At 40.6% G+C, this 15,972-nt stretch overlaps 2 pseudogenes; one reads left to right on the top strand and one right to left on the bottom strand.

Annotated features, from left to right (window-relative positions):
- Positions 1–257: 257 nt before the first annotated feature.
- On the bottom strand, positions 258–9,448 carry LOC143399048 (chondroitin sulfate synthase 1 pseudogene; annotated as a pseudogene).
- Positions 9,449–9,777: 329 nt separating this feature from the next.
- Positions 9,778–11,393, top strand: LOC143399041 (KH domain-containing RNA-binding protein QKI pseudogene; annotated as a pseudogene).
- The last annotated feature ends 4,579 nt before the right edge of the window (positions 11,394–15,972 follow it).

Here is a 15,972-nt window from a genome sequence, read left to right as displayed (position 1 = left end):
TACATCATGTTCAAAGGAAGATGTGTTCAAAGGCAAACACTAACCACAATTTTTGTTCACAAAGTTCAATATTAAAGGAGTCCTATGTAAGAAACCAACTTAGAAAATATATACCTGCATGGACTTTAAAAGCTGATCTTACAATTTTTTTGAAAAATAGATAACTAAAAATGTTTTGTCTAGCAGAGCTAGACAATAGGCTGGCTTTTTCATCATACTAACAATTTTCATCTTTTCTCCAGTCACATTTCAGCTAACTAGTACATGGGGTCATGTGATGATGCTTTGAACCCAATGCACATTTTGTATTGTTTGGGATCCAGATTGGGGTCATGGCAGACAGGGTGTTGGACATGCACTATGCCTACTTTCTTGCTTCTGAAAATCTTCAAACATGTTTGGAGAACATTGTGGAAGATATCCACATTCCTCAGCCCCAGCCATGGATGGAAATTGCCACCCACTTGGACAAGATGTCCCTTATAAGTACAAGGAATGCCAAACACATAGTTTCTCCAGAAGCTAGTTTTTTGAGTAAAAGGAAAAATGGTTATCCCTGGTAACGTTTCCACCATAAATAATCTCTCAATCACACTGTCTAAAGATGATTGGGGAATGTGTTTCTTGGCCAGAAACTCTATTTGCTCTACACTGTTGCAGGAGTTCCATGGTAAACAGCAGGTCAACATCACAGAAGAAGTGCCAAGATTTGTTATGAAAAGAGAGGATCCCACTTTGAGAGCCAGAATAATTGAAAATTCTAAAGACACAGGCAAAAACTTCATATCACCTTTAGGGTACTTACTGCTATAATCTCTCATCAGTTCCACTAGTTTGGTCTTATCAGGGTTGGTGTCAGAATTAAAAAGTAGTACAACCACTTTGATGTGTTGACTTGGGGTGGGACATGTCTTCCCAAAGTTTCACAGAAACCTCACAAACATGTTCAAACATCCAGATAATGGCATCAGTATATGACATTTTCATCTTTGGGTTTTTATATTTGTTCTTAGATCCAGGGAACTGGAAAGTAAAAAGCTACTTCAGGGAACTGGAGAGCAAGTATATCGATCTAGACTTCTGGTTGATTCTGTTGGCTAGCTCCTGAGTGTCTAGTTCCTCATGCTCCACAAACTGGATTTTGCTGAAAATCTGATGTAGGTACACATGCCTCCTCATAAGAACTGTCATCTTCTTGCCTTTGTGCATCTTGTATAGAAGCAGCAGGTTCAGACTGTATTCTGTCCCATACATGAGATTCACACAACTAAAGCCACACCGGAACTTCTTGAAGTCCATGATGCATTTCTGGGTCTTGGTTGTGGCATTGATTATTTCCACTACCTACATGAAGATGTCACCCAAGGCTTCCATCTAGGCTGAGTCCATTCTTCTTGGGAGGGAGGGGTGCAGATTAGCTAACTGTCCACAGTCAAATACAAATTCTACCCAGTCAGAAATTCCCATTGCAGAATTTCATCTTGATGGCAGTACTGAAACCTCATATAGGAAGCAGGAATTCCCAGATGTTGGTCATCTTTATGCATCTCTGTGTTGCTGTATTTGCTCATTAGGATGATTTCTCAGTGGAGCTATATTGTGTAATGACGGTGCTCTGTAGTTTGGTGACTGAGAATGTAGCTGTGCAGTTTGTACTGGTAGCTTGGGTTTTTGTTCAGGTTGAATATGATAGCTTAGTGAGTCTTACTGTAAAGAAGATCTCATATACACCTTCTTGTTCTGTCAGAATTCTCATTAAAAAAAAATCTGATGCATCTCACAAGACCCAAAACACCTCTGTAGAGCTCCGTCCTGTCCACCTGAGAAACAGGGCCTCACTGATATACAAGCTCCTCAGGAATCTTTTCAGATGATCTCCTTTGATGTAAAGATCATCATCTGCTTCCAGGTCACAGTCCAAGCTGTGCTCATGCATATACTTGAGCATTATAAATATCTTCTGGGGTGGGTAAATGCCATCCACACCCCATAGTAGCACTACTGGAATTGGTACAGATGTGTCGAAACACTCACTAGAGAAAAAACTCCACTATTCCATGAATTGTCTTGGATCCTGTTCTGAAGGAGGCCAAGGCATGAGTCTGAAGTATTTCTGGGTGGTCATGACTTCCACAAGAGAAGTTCATGTCATGCGAGGCCACCAACTGGGCCAAGCCTTGTGGCCAAAGATGTTCCGCACAGACATCTTCTTGTGCCCTGCAGGCCTGGGTTCTTTTGCTGTGCCCAAGTCCTCCAGTCTGGTGTGACACCACTTACTCACTTGTTTCAGCTCTGAAGCACGGGGAAGGACAAGCTGGTGAGGCCAGCACAAAGCCCAGCACGAGCCAGATCTGAGGCAACAAGGAGAGCTAGGCTCAACAACTTGCCTGGAGCCATGCCCATGGCACTCTCCCTGCAGGGCCACTCCCACCACCTATGTCAGGAGCCAACCCACCACAGTCTCCAGTGGCAGAGACCAGCTTTCCCTCATGCCAGAAGGCCTGGTCCCAGATGCTCAGCAGGTGCTAGGGCCAGCCATGCCCATGGCAGCCCCAGAGATGACAGCGGGCCTGGTGCTGAAGCACACCTTCCCGCACCACAGTGACCTGCTCCTTTAAGAGGGAAACATGCCCTGCCCATGCAAGCTGCATCTCCTGAGCAAGGCCACCATGACTATTCTTGCTTTGGCCCAGAAATGTGGGGGCAGTGCAAAGGTATTGGCAATCGTACCTGCTCAGAAATCTTGTCCTGCCCTAATGGTTCCCCGGCAGGCTCCACCCCTGTTCTCCTTGTGGCCTAGACTGCTGCTGCTACTGCATATCCTCAGAAATGGCTCAACATTGCATTTTGATATATTGTCAGTTGATTTTTCTGCTTTGTGAGTAATAAGGGTCTAGTTTTATTCTTCTACATATTCCACCATGCCCTTCTACCATGCTGTTTCTGTGATAGAATCAGAAGCTCATGGAGACCTGTGAAGCCATGAGCCAAAAATTAATGTGCCCTCCTCTAACTTGTTCCTCTCAGGTATAATTGTCACAGTGAAGAAGAGCTGACCACCACAAATGGGACAGTTACAGGGCACACTTGTGGTTCTGGTAGTCCTATCCAGCATGAAATACTGAGGGGAGTCCTAAGACTTAAGAAGGATAAGAGATGGGAACTTCACCTGAAGAATTAATATCTCTGCTAAAGGTACTTACATAGCTGAACATAAGTCCTAACAATGATATAGTTTTGTATCTTAGTTTCTAACATATTACCATATGAATTAAAGTCAGGAGAAAAAAAATTCATAGTTTGAATCAATAATGGAAATTAACACAAGAATGCCAGTATGCACACCATATTTATGACACCAGCATCATAAACAAGAAGGAATAGATGAAGGAAGGAGGAGAGGGAACATGTAGTAGAACTCAGGTAGCATCATTGCAAACTCTGTTGGTATTGATGTAAAGCACATAGAAACCACTATAAAAATAAATTTCAAATATAGATAAAAGGATATGAAAGGTAACCAAAGTGGTATGATGGGAAAAAATAAACTAATCATAATGAAAGCTGCTAGGGGAGCAATGAGGAACTGAAAAAAAGAGATAAAACACATGTAGAAAAGAGCACATTGGCAGAAGTCGGTCATTATCTGTGATGACATTAGATAGAACACATGAGTCTTGGTTTCTCAATACCTAAGAAGCCTGCATCCACACAAAGTTTTACACAATTTCTCTACATTATTGCATGTGGGAAGATAGGCTTGGGCTTTATGGGTTCTGTTCTAATAGAAATAAAGCACCTGGTAACAGGAACTTGACTTGCCATGACTTCCCATGCACTGTGAATGCCACCAATCTGAGACACAAGACAGGGTACATTTTGGCACAACTGGCACAGAGTGAGGCTGGTCATATGATAATAGGCTCTCCAGTGACAGAATATTTGGGGTCCTCAGGAGGGTGGCTGCTACTCTGTGAATTCTCAACAAGCAAGAGGCAGTGGAGGGGCATTCAGAGGAATCCAGGAGAGAAGTTGGGGTTGCTCAGAGTTCAGGAGTGAGGCCAGCCCTGGGGGTGAACAGAAGGAGTCCAACTTCAGTCCCTGGATGGACATCAGGACAGTTTAAACTGTGTCTGGGGTTGCAGTGACCAGGGTCACTGAGGGTCAGACTAACACAGTGTCACCCCCAGGACACTGGCAAGAGCCAAGGCACAAAGAAGACCTCACCTGGAAAATACACCAAAGGAGGCTCATTTTATGTGTAAGCATGGCAGACCACACTGGTTGAATTTCCTTAGGGAGAACACGCTAAAGTCCAGATGCTGTAGGAAGGAGCACAGTGTGAGGAGATGGGGCTCCTCGGGTCTATTTTCTTCTCCCAGCATGACTGCATGTGCCTCCTGCTAATCTCAGGGGACTTTTTATCACTGTCCAGAAGTCATCCCTGGGAAGGCTTCTCTATCCTAGGGTCTTCCAAAGATGCCTGCACAGTCTTCTCTGGCATTTCCTCCCACCTCCAGCCATACATACCTTTCCTCAGGAAGAATTTCCTATGTGGTCTTGCATGAGGGAAGGGGGCACTTGGTCACTTCTCCCTGCATGGACAGGCTCCCTGAGGAGAATCTCAGAGTAACACTGACTCTCACCTGCCTCAGTTCATAGCCCTGAACCTGGAATTCACCTTAGTTCAGAGGCAGGACCCTCTCTGCTTGAGGAATCATTGACAACTCTTTTTTTAGAGCTCAGCCATGGAAACTGTGACACTGATGAACTTCACAGACAATAAGGGACCTAAATTTGTTTTGTCCATCAGGACTGGACAGGTGGTGCTTTCCAACATGTCACATAAAGCATGGAAGATTAAAAAATAAGAATAAATGTGCCACTTATGGTACATTGCAGAATGAGATGTGTCAAGCACAATGTTTGAGAACAAAATTAGTGGTAAATCCATAAAAGTAGGCGGTTGATTAAGTGAAAAATGTGAAATGCATAAAAGCATGTCAACAACAAGAGGAACATTAAATGAAATGCCAAAGATGAAACCAAAGTCCATGAAGGAGATACTGAGAGGACTATGAAGAATGTGAGGGTCTATGGTGACCTTATGCTGAATCACTTGTCATCAGTGGTCTCTCAGCAAGGAGCTGCCCGGCCCATGGACAGGACCATGAAAGGGCAACAGCCCATCTGAACTAGACCCAAATTTAAAAAAAAAAGCAGCTCAGAAGAATTGGAAGAGTGGAAAAGGAGTCAAGACCTGGAAAGTGACTATAACCAGAGGTCAGGGAAGTCAAGGGTGATACTTTTCCCCAAAGCAGCTTGAAAATGTTGAATGCTGAACCTCTGACTCCTCAGTCTCTTCTTTTGTCCCCACAGCTGATTTGAATGTCTTCCTATTAGTAGGATGCCCAGAGGGTTCATAATTTGCATGTTGACCATACACACAGTTACCCCAAAAATCTAGAGATGAATGAGAGAGGTATCAGAGAGCCCAGCTGTGCCGTGCATTTGAGGACAGAAATCAATGAAGAGAGATGTCCCACAAAGGCATTCAGGGACTCTTATTGTTTGGGTATAGGGTGTCCCACAAATCTCATGGGTGAGGCAATGCAAGAATCTTGAGAGAAAAAATTAAGATGATGTGAGGTGTAATCTAATCAATGAATAATCCAATGATACAGGTGTTAACGATATGCAGGTAGACTGGGGCTGAATGAGATTGTCACTGGGGATGAGACTTTGAGGTTTCTATTTTGTTCCTGGTCTCTCAGAGACTGAAGTCTCTCTGCTTTTTGATTGTCATGATTCAAGATGCCTTTCTTCTCTATGTCATTCAGCTGTGATATTCTCCCTCAGTTTAGAAACAGAGCAATTGAGATGTCCATATATGAACTGACAAATCTCAAAGCCAGAGTCAAAAACAAATCCTTCTCTAATTTATTTTTGTCATATTTTCACCACAGCAACAGCATACCTGACTAATCATGGACCAGGAAGGCCATTCTATACTCAGAAAGCTGCACTAGGCTGCTAAATTCCATGGTAAATATTCAGATGCCCCATCTAGTACCACTAATTCTTTGCATTTGGTAAAATGAAAATCAAGCCAGATGTCCTAGTTATTCTGGGTTATGAAAGAGTTGAAGCATCATAACCATGCTAGAGGTGAATCCAAGGACATGTTGGACTACTCTACATAGTGGCCCATCAGTACACATAGGCAGGCATGAGTCAAAGGATTGAAAGGATTCACTTCTAGCCTCCATGGCTTATACAACAGAGAGCATTCTTTCTACTACCAGAAATAAACATGTGATCAATTTTGAGAAATATACTGAAGCTATCACATTTGTAACTAGATATGGCACCATATTACACCTGTGTCGAATGGAAACTCATTGCCACTTCCAGGATCACTCAATGTCCACCTAAAGATAATTATGATAACCAGCTACATCTAATAAGATGATCATCAATTTGCCACCCCCAAAATGTGCATCTTTTCCAAGCAAGAGAATACAATACACTTTTTGACCTCAAGTATGTTCATTTTCCTCCACTTATGGTATCCTGAAAATTAAATATTGAAATAAAATGTTGACTATTTTTTACCTTTTGAACCAGGGATTGAACTCAGGAGCACTAGACCACTGAGTCATATCCCCAACCCTATCTTGAGTTTTATTTAGAGACAGGGTCTCACTGAATAGCTTAGTGCCTTGCTTTTCTTGAGGCTTCTTTGATCCCATGATCCTCCTGCCTCAGTCTCCTGAGCAGCTGGGATTACAGGCTTGTGGCATCCAGCTTGGATAATTACCTATTTTTAACACACCTATGTTAGATGATACTAGAATCAGACAGAGGAAGGAAAACATATTCAAATATATTCACATTAAAATATTTTTCCATAGAATTCAAATTCCTGTGATCATCATTGGTAATTTCTCACTTCCCTATTCTAATTCCCTTGACCACCAAAAAATGCTTTGGCTAGTGTTGATCTCTACCTAATAGTACCAGGTGGAATGCACAAATCCTCACTCCAGACAACATTGGTGCACCAATAGCCCTGCTGAGTTGGATTGTGTTGGTATTCTGACCTTAACTGCAGTCCAAGGAAGGATTAGAGAACATGCTTCTTTCCATGCATTGCCTCCTTATTTTGAATCAGCAGTGGCAACCAAATTCCCCTGATTATCAGGACTAATCGTGACACAATAGCCCCAACTTGCTCTAATGATTCCTTGTCATGAGTAGCAAAAGGGAGGCTTGGACTCAGGTTAGAGCAGTCATTCTTGTGTCATGTGTTTGGAGCTAAGTCATCTGCACTAGACCAATATAGGGTTGAATTACTGAAATGGGAAGCACACATTGTGCTAGTGAGTCACTAGTGTGTGGAGTCACTCCCAGTCCCAGGCCCTCATTCCAGCTCCAGGAATCCTGCCTATGCCACAAACATCATCATGTATTGGATATGGGTATAACCAGTCACCAAAATTCATCTTTGACTCCTCAAAAGTCAGTCAACCTTTTTGTCAGACCTGGTGTTTTAGGATGTTGGGGTAATGTAAGAGTAGTAATGGCAGGAATATGGCTTGATTACTGCCCTTTATTGTCTGTGACATAAGCATTGTGCTCAGAAGCCCTATGTTGAATACCATGGTGGTGGTTAAGGTGTTCACTAAGTCCATGGATAACAGTTTTGGCAGAAGCACTGCAAGCAAGGAAAATAAGCTCCCTCAAGGGTAAATGTATGTTTCACTGAGAACTAATGTCAGTCTGCTATGATGAAAGGTCTAGTGTCATCAATCTGCTCTCAGGTACCTGGCTGCTTCCCATAGGAAATAACCTCTTATTAGAACTCATGGTTGGGTTCTGCTGTTGCCTCCTGGCTATAGGCAGTCATCTCTATGAGTGTAAATATGTTGTCATGACCACATGAATACTCTCTCTTCATGAAAGTTGGACATTTTGTTCATAAGCTGCTTGGGCAAACATGTGTGTGTCTAGGGATGGAAACCACCTGAGACACACCAATTGAATTAAGATCCACAACATCATCAGGATAATTTCCTTCTCAAGTCACTCTTTGGTGATTATGACCTGGCACCAAAATACCTTCATGACTTTGCAAACACAGAGTTTATTTTCTTTATAGTAAAACCGTGATGATGAAAACAGTCATGTAAAATCAACACTGCATTTCTGTGAACATGTATGAGAAAATACCAGAAACTTGAAACATTGAGCAATGAAAAGACTGCTTTTTTTATATCCCCAATTAGACTATTTATATAACTTCAGTCTCTATATATGAATACACAACCAGTGTAACTCTGCATCATGTATAACCACAAGAATGGTAAATTATATTCCATATATATCCAAAACCATTCTACTGTCATGTATACCTAAAAAGAAGAAATAAAAATTTTCAACAATTATACTATATAGATTTAGAAGTGTTGTTAGTATACTACTTAAATTATGGATTTTAATAAGATAGTTGGTAAAACAGTAATTTTGAAACAAACATCCATTTCCTTCAAAGGAAGGAAATGCCTTTATATTATTTATTATATGTGGACACAATGCCTTTATATTATTTATTATATGTGGTGCTTAGGATCAAACCCATGGTCTCACATGTGTGAGGTAAGTACTCTACTGCTTAGCTACATGCATTGAATTTATTCTAATAAACACAAATCACATTTACATATTTGGCTGTAATATTATCAAAGGGTAAATATTATTTCTGTTAACAACTTAGTGGTTAGAAAATTACCAATAATGCTTTGGTTATTGGGTTAAGTAAATTTACCTTAAAAATGTAAATGAGAAAATAGAAAACAGATCAAACATTTCTGAGAAAAAATTTACTATCCAAATTGACATGTAACATAAATATATAAAATCTATTTCAAAGAAATTACATAAGAATATAAATTATATCATAAATAAGTGTTCATCCAATCTTTGTGGAAATGATACTTCTTTGTTATAGTAAGTTATATAACATTATTAAAATAATTATGCATTCATTTTTAATTTTAATGTGGTTAGGAGACTTTGCATAATCAGCTTTCCCTGTATTACTATTAGACATTGTTGGACTGGAGCCCTCAGGTAGCAGTAGTCTCACACTCACCTTGTACCCAAAGCTACATCTCCTCCCATGGGACACACATTGGACTCCTGGGATAGTGTCTGGTACTGGAAAGTTGGAAACATGGGGCCTTTACCATGTGCCCATGCAGAGTACTGGGAGGGAGCCCTGCTCTTGTTCCTTCCCAGATGCAAATTATCCACGATGCTGAGCCTCCTTGACCTTCTGACTGGCAAATCACACAGTTATGGCCTCATGTTCAAGTGATGACTGATGTTGTTTTGTACCTACCAGCAACAGGCTTTGCACCATGAGCTGTTCTTCAAAAGGGTGCATAATTCTCTACAGCAGGTGACATGACCCTCTATTAGCACATATCTAGGGAATAAGATTGTCCATAGAGCTGGGGACCAGAACCACTGTGGCATATGTCACTGTGTCTTCTCTCACTGGAATACATACACATTCGTCGACTTTCACTGTAGCTTATATACAAGCCTCCATGGGCCTCAGCTCTATGCCCAGAGCAAAAGCCAGAGCAGAGAGGTACACTGCATCCTCAACAGACAGTTCCCAGGGCTACCCCCATCCATTCCTCCTCTCTGTCACTGGTGCCAAGGCATAGGGTAATGTGATCTGTGGAGCCTGGAATATGGTCAGGGGAAATGGTAATCCCAGATAACCTGATGCAGTTAGTGAAGGACAAGAAGCTCTTGAGTATTCTATCAAAATTCTGAGGGATCTTCAATCAACTCCAGTGGCTGCCAAAGGAAGGAATTAGCAGAGTACATTAAGTCATGCACATACATTAAATGGCAGTACAAAAAAGAAAAGGTGTGCCAAATTGCCTGATTATGTGGGGACTATTGTTCAGTTATGAGAGAAACAAAAAGTGCTGTAAGAGAATATTCTGATTTTTGTGAATCCAAAATGGTGTGACCACTTTGGAAACCAAACTGGAGATTGCTTAAAAAAATTTTAATAGAATAACCATTTGACCCAGCCTTCCCACTGTTAGGTGTATATGCCAAAGACTAAAAATCACACCATAATCATGCAGTGACATCAGTGTTCATAGCAGCTGAATTCACAGTAGCTAAAACATAGAAACAATCTAGATGCCCTTCAACATTTGAATGTATAAACAAATTGTGGTACATATGCAAATTGGAATATTACTCAGCCTTAAAGTAGAATGAAATTATAGTATTGACAGGTAAGTGCACAGAGTTGGAGAATATCATGGAGCAAAATAAGTCAATCCCCAAAAGCCAAAGGCCAAACATATTCTCTGATAAGTGGATCATGTCCATAATATTCTGGGGGAGAGTCAAGGGAAGAATGACAAATTTTGGATTGAGCAGAGGAGAGGATGTCAAGGGGACGGTGTGGGAGGGCGAGATGGTGGAATGAGAAAGATATTACTACCGTTTGTATGGTATGATTTAATGAATGGAGTGACTTTGCATCATGTAAAACCAGATAAATGAAAAGCTGTGCTCTATTTGTGTAAAAACTTCAAAAAAAATAAATATCTAGATTTTCATTTTCTTGGTAGTACCTTTGGCCCCAGAGGATTTACAGCTAAAGAGCTTGAGGCAGAAACTGGAGGTAAAACCATGGCCTGAGGCAAAGGCTCAATGAAAGGTAAAGAGAAGGAGGAGCCAAATAGAGCAAACTGAATTGGGAGCATATACATTAAGATTCAGATGTACTAATTACTGTGGAAGGTGCTCAGAATAGAGCAAAGAAAAATATAGATGGCTTTTGAAGAATTGAGGCAAATACTGGTACCTGCAGCAGAAAGGGAAAAATGTTCAAACTGAGTTAAAATTATAGAACATTTATTTTATCCATCCTTAATAAAATTTTGAGAACAAGGTACATCCATGATGTGTCACTGTATTGGGCAAACTTAAGAAGATGCAGCTGATGAAGCTTCTGATTCTGAATGACACCTGCAGAGGTGCCAACATTAAATCATCTGCCCTTGCCTTTTCTCTTGTTGCAACAGCCCAGGCTGCTCCTAGGATCATACCTGGGGATGCACATTTTCTTTCACCAGTGACATGAGTACTCGTCTCCAGCTGACCCTACCATAATACCTTTGATCAGACTAATACAGACCTCTGTCATGCCAAAAGGAACTCCTCACAATACTGATGCAATTGTCCCTCCAGGGCCAGAGGCTGGGTTGATCTACACACCCTACAAAATACCTTACATGTTAGCACCAGCCACTTCAGTTCTTGAGTACCCTATTGAACCCAATGGTGTGTGAGGTGCAGTGGCTACTAAAGTTCGAAGGCACAATATGTGTCTCCATCCTTTCCAAAAAAATTGTGAATGAAGGTGAAGATGACACTGGCAACAAATCTATGAACTTCTGTTCTCTGAACTCTTTGCCCAATAATGACCTGACCGTGCCTGCCTGCTGATCACTTAAATGGTTATTGCTTTTGTTTGCCTGTGGTCAGTGCAGCAGGCTGAGGGACTTGTCTGTTCATTTATCTTACAATCTAAGGAAATAAAAGATAAATAAAATGTTGTCTTCCAGCTCAGTTTTTTGTCCCTCAACTCCATCCCTGTGTGGATGAAAGGGGTTCTAGAACCTGCACTGAATAGTAGTAAAATATTAGGTCCCAAATCATCCCACAGCACTGATCATCTTTCAATGTCTCACCCCAAGATTAAATTACATTTTCATTTAATGTGCCACTGCTCTGTGTTACACATGCTGTTGTCTTGATTTATTTATAATACATGTTGTGCCAATATGATTTTAGTTTTGTTGTGTTGGTTGGATAACTTGCAATACTCAAACACTTGAGGTGACAGTAAAAAAATGACACTAAAATTTCTTTCAGCTTCATTTAAAATATACTTAACCTGAATATTTTGTATGTTTAAATCAAAGGTTTTTTATGGGGAAAAGTAAATTTATGAAATAATAGATGAGTAATATATATGAGTAATGTTGGCTCTGAACAAATTTTGAAAACTTAGTTGACAAAATATTGGATCAATGGAATAGAAGCATGAAATTTGAAATCTGAGTGCCTTGGTTCTCAGTATTACCATTTTTTTCTTACATATTTTTTTAATTATCAATGGACCTTTATTGTATTTATTTATATGTGTTGCTGAGAATCGAACCCAGGGCCTCACATAGGCTAGGCGAGTGCTCTATCATTGAGCTACATCCCCAACCCATCATTCTTTTTTAAAAAACATTTTTAGTTGAAGATGGACACAATGCCTTTATATTATTTATTATATGTGGTACTTAGGATCAAAACCAAGGCCTCACATGTATGAGGTAAGTACTCTACTACGTAGCCACAAAACCAGTCCTTGTATTATCATTCTTTATTGAATTTATTTCTTATTAAAATATATAGTTTTAAGACATAGTTTTTACAGTATTATGTAATTTTGTCATGTTTAGATTGGAGTGATGCTTATATGTTACAATAGTGCAGACATTATATTTTGTCTAGAATTTATTATATACACCAACCAACCTATTTCCAATGAGAAACATGTCAGTTAATGTATTTAATGCCATTGGTACAAGTTCATAATGTTTGTTTCCAACTTGTTTTATATGTATGTGATATATTATGAAAAAATTCTTCTTGATTGAGAAAAGGATACAAACTGTAAAACCACAATTTTCATAAATGAAAATTGCCAATTGTTTCCCAGCCTTTTCTTATATGAGATTTAGTTGCTAAGGAATGGATCAATTAATTAAAGACTTATGAAATTTAGTTGGGATTTTACTTAGCTTGCAATTTAATTATTTATTTCTTTATTGTAACTATTCACCCACATCATTAATTTACAGAATGTTATAATACCAACCACAAAAACAACCTAAAAAGCAAACTGAGGGGTATGGGAGGAGAGGACTGATGGTGATGGGGGTCACCAGAGTAACTGCTTTTGTAATTCATTGAGATCTACCTCAGGAACATCTACCTCTGTTTAGTGTGTTTTATTTAACAGAATGAATTTAAAAAGCAACTCTTACCAAGGAAATATAATTTTATATAAAAATTTAACAAGTACTAATATTAAAATTATTAAACAAAGAACACATAAATCTGTAAATTCTACACATAATAGACTGTTATGTCTTTGGAACCATAAAAACAACTCCTTGCCCAAGTCTTGCTGGCTAATTCCAGGTGCTGTGCACTGCAGGTATCATCTCTCCTGTGTCCCGAGGCCAAAATCACTTCTGTCCCAGGTGTTTTACGGAGTCTATAACACAGAATCATGTAAAAAAAGGTCATTTGGGATGAGTTGCTGGCCACAAAGAGTGTCCAGGACCACAATTGTTCTCAGGAAATGCAAGATGAATTTGGGCCCTGATCTCTCCTGGGGTCTGGGCAGGGGGCACTGAGGCTGGTATGCTGCCCTCAGCTGAGGGTGTTGTCTGTGGGAAGAGTGTCTATGAATGTCCTCAGCAGCAAATTCTCATAGACATTCACCTGCAGAACCTTCTGAGGCTGCTTCCCTAGAGAGTGAACATGAGGCAATGGGAAGGGTTCTCTAGGACATTTGGGTGTAAAGGCTGAGTAGCACACATCTGGGACCTGAGGAGCAGCATCTGTGATGACAGAGGGTGGAGCAAGGACCCTACTCCTCCAGCCCTACCCTCTGTAGCTCCATCCTAAGACAGCTTCTTGCACTGATTTTAACCAAATTATACCTCCTCTTGCATGGCCATGGTCACATGTAACTGGGGCCACTTCAGTGCTCTATTTCTTCTGATGGATTGCATAAAGTGCAACAAAGAAACTTAAGGAAGCAATGGAGAATATGTGATTTTGACCTCTCCTCTCCCTCACATTTTTTCCACACGCAAATTTCCTCTTCCTAAACTGCTTTATCACGTTTGCTGCATTGAGCCCACATTTTAAACCAGGAGAGGGCCCCTGGAAACAATTCATGTTATGGGAACCACTTTTCAATTGTGTAATCTTGACCTAGGAAAGGAAGGGTAAATTCATGCATGCTCAAAGCCAGCAAAGGCAGGAGAACCCAGGTATTCAGTGGTCGCTAGAACAGAGCCAGATTGTTTATGTCTCATGCATCAAGCAACAACTCAATATTTCTGAAGCCTTCTACAACTCAAGCTCACTACATGGCCATGCAGTTTTGCTCAGCATGATTCTGTTGTGTGGCCTGTGGTCAAAACCAAGGCAAGACTAAGAATGTTAGTGCAGAGAGATTTTAACAGACATTGAAGGTCCAAGAACTTCAAAGATCTGGATGAGGAAAGCACATTTAGAAAAGTCATAAATGTGGGAAAGATAAAAATGGAAAAGCTACAGAGTCTCTACATAAGAAATGATAAATAAGAGAAACCAAGAGGAACAATTACGTACAGATTACTGGTCCTTTTCTCCTCCTCCTCCTTCTCCTTCTCCTCCTCCTCCTCCTTCTCCTTCTCCTCCTCCTCCTCCTTCTCCTTCTCCTCCTCCTCCTCCTTCTCCTTCTCCTCCTCCTCCTCCTCCTTCTCCTTCTCCTCCTCCTCCTTGTCCTCCTCCTCTGCATCAGTTTCTATGTCTTCCCTATGGACCATGGCCTTGATGGTGATGATGTGGCCTTAGAAAAAGGAAAGGCAGAGTTAAAGTCAAGGTGGGAACTTGTGTTGCTCCTACTCCTGGTGTCCTAGAGCCAAAGACAAAGCTCTTCATTCTTCCTCTTGTCTGCACTTCTGTCTCCTGGCCTCCATCACCTCACTTCTGCAATGAGAAACAGATCTAGGATACCAAGAGCTCTTTACCAGTTCACATTCTGCCACTGTACTCAGTAGGGATGTCTGTGTCATCCTGTTCCTCCATGAGGCAGTCACAGTCTCCCTGATTTTCCAGAGTTAGGCCTCTTGAATACAAGAACATTCAGATGTTCCTCCTAGTAACAGGGCTTGGCAATTAGATGAAGACTGGAGGTTAGAAACATGCTCAAGGAGGAACTTCTCCCCACTCTTTTATAGGAGAACACAGTGTCCTGTCAAGGGAGCACTGAAACAATTTTCTTTAAGTTGCTCACATTTGGGAGTTTATTTTAAACCAGGAGTAGACAAAACACAGAAGAGAAAGTGCTGCTCTACAAAGAGAACATGCAGAGGAAAATTGTGACTTCTTACACACTGCTTAGCACTAGTCAGAGCTTTGATTATAGGTTCATAATGTGACTCTTGGAAAGTTTGTTCCACTAGGTTCCTTCCATTGTAAGTCATACCTAAAGTGCAGATCTCAGTTCTTTCATGCACAATGCCAAAAAAATAGCCAACAATGAAAACCAAGCTACTTGATAGTAGAGGCAAATTCAGGACAGATTAGTACTTGCATGGAAGATTGTATTTAACTGGGAAAGCAAAAAAAAAAAAATGAACAGAATGCTCAAAATCACTAGGTCTACTAACTCTTATTTTTATAAAAGCAATAAATATTTCTGTTCATTGTTATCATGGCAATTACTCATTTCCCACATGAGCAGGTGAAGTCAACTCCTAGAAGGAAACCTTTCAAATTTTGCCAGTCCTCTAGGGCTGTTCCTACCTGCAGGCTCTTCCTCATCACTGCTTGAACCATAATCTTTGCTCCATGTCCAACCTTTAGAGACACAAATATCAGAAATAGCATTACTTAAGGTTGTCTCATGTATTCTTTGTCACAATTAAGCTCATGATGGATAGTTGCTAGGGTTGGATGTTGTTTGTCCCACACAGGATTGTGTGATTGAGGCTTGGCCCTCAGTACGGCCATAATGAGAGTTGTGAAACCTATATGAGGAAGGGTCTGCTTGGAGGTGATGAGGTCTTTTGAGGGTATGAGACTCAG

The sequence above is a fragment of the Callospermophilus lateralis genome, chromosome 1 (genome assembly GCF_048772815.1).
Source record: "Callospermophilus lateralis isolate mCalLat2 chromosome 1, mCalLat2.hap1, whole genome shotgun sequence".
NCBI classification, from domain to species: domain Eukaryota; kingdom Metazoa; phylum Chordata; class Mammalia; order Rodentia; family Sciuridae; genus Callospermophilus; species Callospermophilus lateralis.
The sequence above is the reverse complement of the archived record's forward strand: the minus strand, read 5'-3'. Positions and strand labels throughout refer to the sequence as shown.